Raw genomic sequence first — 6,183 nt, forward strand, 5'->3', positions numbered from 1 at the left:
TATCATAACCAACATCGGTTATAATAGAAAACCGATGTTAACGTTTGTATATTAACATCGGTTTTTTGTGTATAACCGATATCAGCGTTTGTATTATAACATCGGTTATCTGTAGATAACCGATGTCAACTATAGTACATTAACATTGGTTAATTATAAATAATCGATGTGAATATTTGAATATTAACATCGGTTATTTATAATTAACCGATGTTATACACAAAGAACTACACCAAATAAGTGTATGCATCATCAACGTTGACATCGGTTTTCTAGCAAAACCGATGTTAACGGCATATATTAACATCAGTTTTTTTAGAAAACCGATGTTAAACTAACATATTAACATTGGTTTTACTGGAAAACCGATGTCAACGTTCATCATGTGTACACTTTTTTTGCTGTTGTTCATTGTGTTTAACATCGGGTATTTAGAGAACCGATGTTGTCATATGTATGTTAACATTGGTTCTCCAAAACCAATGTTAACATTCATACATTCAACATCGTCACTTTCAACATCAGTTTTAGAACTGATGTAGAATGTTCTAAATAACCGATGTTGAAAGTGTATTTTCTAATAGTGTAATGGAAAAGTTTGATTTCATTACTACAACAAGTTCGTTGAGAAATAGTGATCATTTAGTGTTCCTTTGATTGATTAAAATGTGTTGGAATGTGTAATTGTCAAGTCATGCATGTGGGGTTTGTATGGATGCTTCAATATTTTGCTTTTTTTATCTTGACTATTGAAATTAAACTTGTTTAAACATGAGGGTTTGTAACTAAGAAAGAGAATGAACTTATCATAAGATAAGTGACATGGGCGTAAGCAGAGCGTCAAATGACATGTTGCACAAGAAATTTATTGTGGAGAAATGACTTAGCTTATTATCTTTAGTAAAAAAAAAATGTTGTGTATGGTTTATGGTTTGCTTATTTCCATCTTGTTCATGATGAGTTCATTCAAGAAATTGGATCAAACTACATAAGCCTATGAAGAATTATGAGGATACTTGAAAACAAAACTATAATGAAAGAAAGAACCTAAATGACATACAACACCTAAAAAGCTAATTGTAATTCTACAAGAATCCAAAATCAATTTTTTGGCTTGACATGTTTTACAAGTTCAATGCATGCCATTTAGACATCACAAGTTGTTCTTGTTATAAGTTGGTGACATGATGGTGGTATGGATGTCTGCACTTTGACCAAGTGTTGGCTTCTTTTCTATCTTTAATTATAACTAACTTCAATTTATGTAACTTATTGACTTCTTAAATTTTATTGCATTCCCATCGTCTTTGACACTTAGACCAGGGCAAACTCATGATGGCTAAATTTCATACCGTGAACATGTTGAGCATGATAGGCAAACAAAATGATTTTGAAAATTTTTAGACCTAAAATTGGTTTTTTAGGTGTTGAATATCATAGGGCCTTTCTCATATCAGTTGGAGAAAACCTCTAACATCATCACTTTGTTGCCATTTGATTGCAACTTTTCCATGGGTATGTACATTGCTTCTTTTTTTCCTTCTTACCAAGATTTTTCACTGTGATAATTTCTTAGTTATTTTTTCTCTATCAAATAGGGTAGATGGGAAATTAATGTATATGCGAACTTGACAACTTTGCATTCAACTACCGTGGACATGTTGAGCATGGTAGGCAAACAAAATGATTTTGAAAATTTTTAGACCTAAAATTGGTTTTTTAGGTGTTGAATATCATAGGGCCTTTCTCATATCAGTTGGAGAAAACCTCTAACATCGTCACTTTGTTGTCATTTGACTGCAACTTTTCCATGAGTATGTACATTGCTTCTTTTTTTCCTTTTTACCAAGATTTTTACTGTGATAATTTCTTAGTTATTTTTTCTCTATCAAATAGGGTAGATGGGAAATTAATGTATATGCGAACTTGACAACTTTGCATTCAACTACTGTTGTTGGGGGATTAATAATAAGCAATGGTATGACACTAGCTATTTTGTAACTTCTCAGTTCTAAGGATTGTTATTAGTATCTTTATTATATGAATTGTTGATGTGTTATCTAGTAGATGGAAAATAGAATAAAGCATGTTCATGTGTGAAATCAATTGCTTGGATCGTCATTCGGATCTTAGGTTTGGAGATGAAGAATAGTTGCATGCATTTCTTGTGTTCTTGTTTATCATTAAATGCAATAATTGTTAACTTCATGTATATTTTCTACAATTGGTTTTTTTTATCATTGTATGCCCTGTTTGTGCACTTATTATAGACTTTTTGCATCACTTATTCATAATAGTGAAAATTTTTCTTTGGTCAAGATGACCAGTAATTTTTACTCTTGATTTGGGAAGTTTCCCACATTAAAAATTTGTGTATGCACTACTACAAAAACGCGATTCTAAGACGGTGGAAAGCAGGATACAACGACGGTGGACGACCGTCGTTGTATCCAACGTCGTAGAAAATAAAATCGTTCAACGACAGGTCAAAATTCTACGTTGTCGAAAGGGATCCACTTTCAAAGACGGTACTTATGTAAGCAACGTCTTTGAAAGTTTCCAAACAAAGACAGTGCTTATGCCAGCAACGTCTTTGAAAGTTCGCAAGCGAAGACTTTGCTTACATAAGCAACGTCTTTGTTTGTGAACTTTCAAAGACGTTGTTTACGTAAGCAACGTCTTTGTTTGTGAACTTTCAAAGACGCTGCTTACGTAAGCACCGTCTTTGTTTGCGAACTTTCAAAGATGTTGCTTACGTAAGCATCATCCTTGAATTACATCTTATTTTTAATTATTTTTATTTTTCCTTAATGATAAGTCATCAGAAAAAATAAAAATAATTAAAAATAATATATGTTAGCATTGTAATTAATATTAATAATAAAATTTATTTATAAAATTAATATTTAAAGGATAGATTAAATCAAAATAAGAGGTTCACAAATTATTTATATTTAATCTATCATTAAAATATTAATTTTATAAATCAATATATATATATATATATATTAATTACAAGACTATAACCAAAAAAAATTGTTAAGACAATTTCATAAAAAAACAAGTTATTATAATTTTAGGATATAAAGTTATTATAATTCGTAAGAGAAAATCTTAAATTAAATAATTATTTTCCAGAAAAATTAAGAGAACAACGTACCTCGGCTTTGACAGGATGGATGATTTTATCTCTTACAACATTTTTTTTGGGGAAGGCTATCTCTTACAGCATACTGAAAGAAAAGCTGAAAAAACAAAAAAACACAACAAGAAACAAATATTTAAAAATTCTCAAATTCGTATTTATAGATTTTAAACTGAAATTTAAAATCACAAAAAAAATTTGAAACTTATGAAACAAGATAACAACAATTCATATTAAGAATACGCTAAATAGATAGGAACTAAATTAAGAATGTACTATATGTAAAAGGATCAAATTAAGAATGTACTATATGTATAGGGATCAAGGTAGACTTCGGATCTTTGTTACTTGCTTCAATTACTTTGATAAAGTCTAGCTAACATTGATTCTTCAGCAATTAAAGATACATACAAGTATAGTAATATACATGTTCAAAAGCAACTTAGTAAATGATTAAGACATCCAATGATTATAATAAACTTTATGCCAAGGTAATTTCCAAATACCCTTTGCTCATGTCCACAACCATATCAGAAGGTATGAATTTACCAGACAAGAAGTTAAGTCAATGGCCAACCAACTCAGGGTCACATGCTATATCCACGAGAGTTGCTCCACCCTGTTAGCCCAAAGGATTAATTTGACTGAGAACAAGAAAGATTGAACTGTAATGATTTGAGCAAAGCTTTAATTTGACTGAGAACAAGAAAGATTGAACTATAGGCCATTTTGTCAATTAGCTTTTTGTGAATATCTGTATATATTGGCTAGGTTGAGAATATCTGTATAATTTTATGAGTTTCCATATTGTGAAGATCCAAACAGCTTTTTGCCCCACGCATTGTCATTGGTTACACCTTCAACTTTCGTGTCTTATGGTGAGTGCAGTGATGAGAACAAAGTGACAAGTGATAGATGTTGAAGTCACAACTCACACATAGCAATGTTATTCTTACAATCCAGGGAACCAGTGAGCATTTGTTTTAGGGAGAAATAAATGAGTGTAATCCTTTAATTTGTAAAGTAGAGAACTGAACACCACAAGACCCAAAAGGGAAAAGAGGTGTGCAACAAATGAAATAGAATGGATGATGAACCCAAAAATAGAATTTGTAAAAAGTATAATAAACTATTAAAACCACGAATTTCTCAGATAGCGTTCAACATTATTCTATATTCTAGATAGAGAAATGGGTTTTTCTGGCAAGGTGGAAATGAGAGAGAACTTAAGGTAACTTCCAAAGTATATAATATAAGAGACCAGATCACATGCAGGAGGTGGTGAGAAGCAAGTAAAATGAAGAAACCTAATCACGTGTTCTCCTCTCCTCAGCGCAAGAAAGATTAGATGGCAAACAATAGTATTCTAATGAAGTACTGGGAAGAGAACATTTGCTTGAACTTCAATTTTGCTTCCCAAAAAAGTAATTGATAATAATTCTGCTTGTACCTTCCTCGCCAAACTAATAAAATAAAATTGATCATAATATATATATATATATATATATATATATATATATATATATATATATATATATATATATATATATATCATAATTGATATATGCAATAAAATTTGAATGATACAGTTACAAACAACTTTCCTCGCCAAACTAATAAAATAAAATTGATCGAATGACACACTTTGGACTCATGGCAAGATGGGGTGGGGTGGGGTGAGGGGGCTAAAGCTTTAATTTGACTGAGAACAAGTTAATAAGTATGGGCCAATGAATGGTTATTATAAATATATAACCTTAATACCCATAAACCAAAGCTACAATAAAAACTGATAATGTACTTACACAGTTACACTTCCCTAGCATGAATAATATCCTAAGTTTTTTAGAATTTATTTAAGTTGCTCCAGTGCCATGAGGCCATGCCAAAAGAAATCCAATTAATATAACAATGTTAGAAACTAAATACTCATGACAGGAATGCTTACATGTGGCTAAAATAAAATTAAACAAAATACAAATATATATATATATATATTTTTAATTAATGGAGATCAATATAGAACGAACACATAGCAGTGGTGATCATAGCAATCAGAGATCTATTATAACAAAGAATACACAGAAAATTAGAGGCATTATGTTCTAGATGTTAACTCAAAGTCAGATTTAATTTTCATAACTGCTCAAAATTGTTTAGAGGCATTATTAATATTGCTCACTTTATAGTATGTTGACATTAAGCAAGCAAAGAAAGAAAATTGGAAAAACTCTTCTTTGGCATACAGAGCACCATTTTGTGAAATGCAATTACCTAATGGATTTTGCTTGGTTGATGGAGAATTGCATATCAAATGGATTTGGACCACTTGGAAGAGACCCATTAGCCGGTGTGGTAGAGTTGTCATAATGAAGCACAGCAACACCAACAAGAGTGTTATTATTTGTGGCATTACTCAGTTTAGGAGAGGCTACTATGTAGTAATCAGCAGCATTTTGGTTTGCTGTGACAAGAACTGAGTAGGATTGGCCTACATGAACATCAAGAGACTCCAACTCTATTTGATTGACATAAGAACCTTCAGTTTCAACCAAAACCAGTTGATGATTTTGAATCCTGAAATTGAAGCTCCGGGCTGTCTCTACGTGTGATTTCCTAATATCTTATGATCTTAATAGTTATTAGTATAAATAATTAAGCTAGTGAATGATGGAATCTTATGATCTTAATAGTTATTAATATTTCCTATTTTCTTAGTTTCAATATTTCCTAATATCTTATGATCTTAATAGTTTTCCTATTTTCTTAGTTTCAATACTTTGCTTGTAAATGATTTACCATCACTTCATTGTTAATCTAGTGACTGCGATATTTATCATTCCTAATAATATATAAATGATTTACGTTTCCCTGTAGTAGAATATTCGGCTACCAGCTTAGACAATGAAGAGTTGGTATCCATTAGTCTTGAAGGCTCATCATATTCCACCAATTTCCCTATAGTAGATTCATCTTTATATCATGGACTGAGACTAGGCAAAAGTTAAAAAAGATATGATTGAAGGAATAGTAGTAAA

This window comes from Glycine max, chromosome 20, assembly GCF_000004515.6.
Source record: "Glycine max cultivar Williams 82 chromosome 20, Glycine_max_v4.0, whole genome shotgun sequence".
Classification (NCBI taxonomy): Eukaryota; Viridiplantae; Streptophyta; class Magnoliopsida; order Fabales; family Fabaceae; genus Glycine; species Glycine max.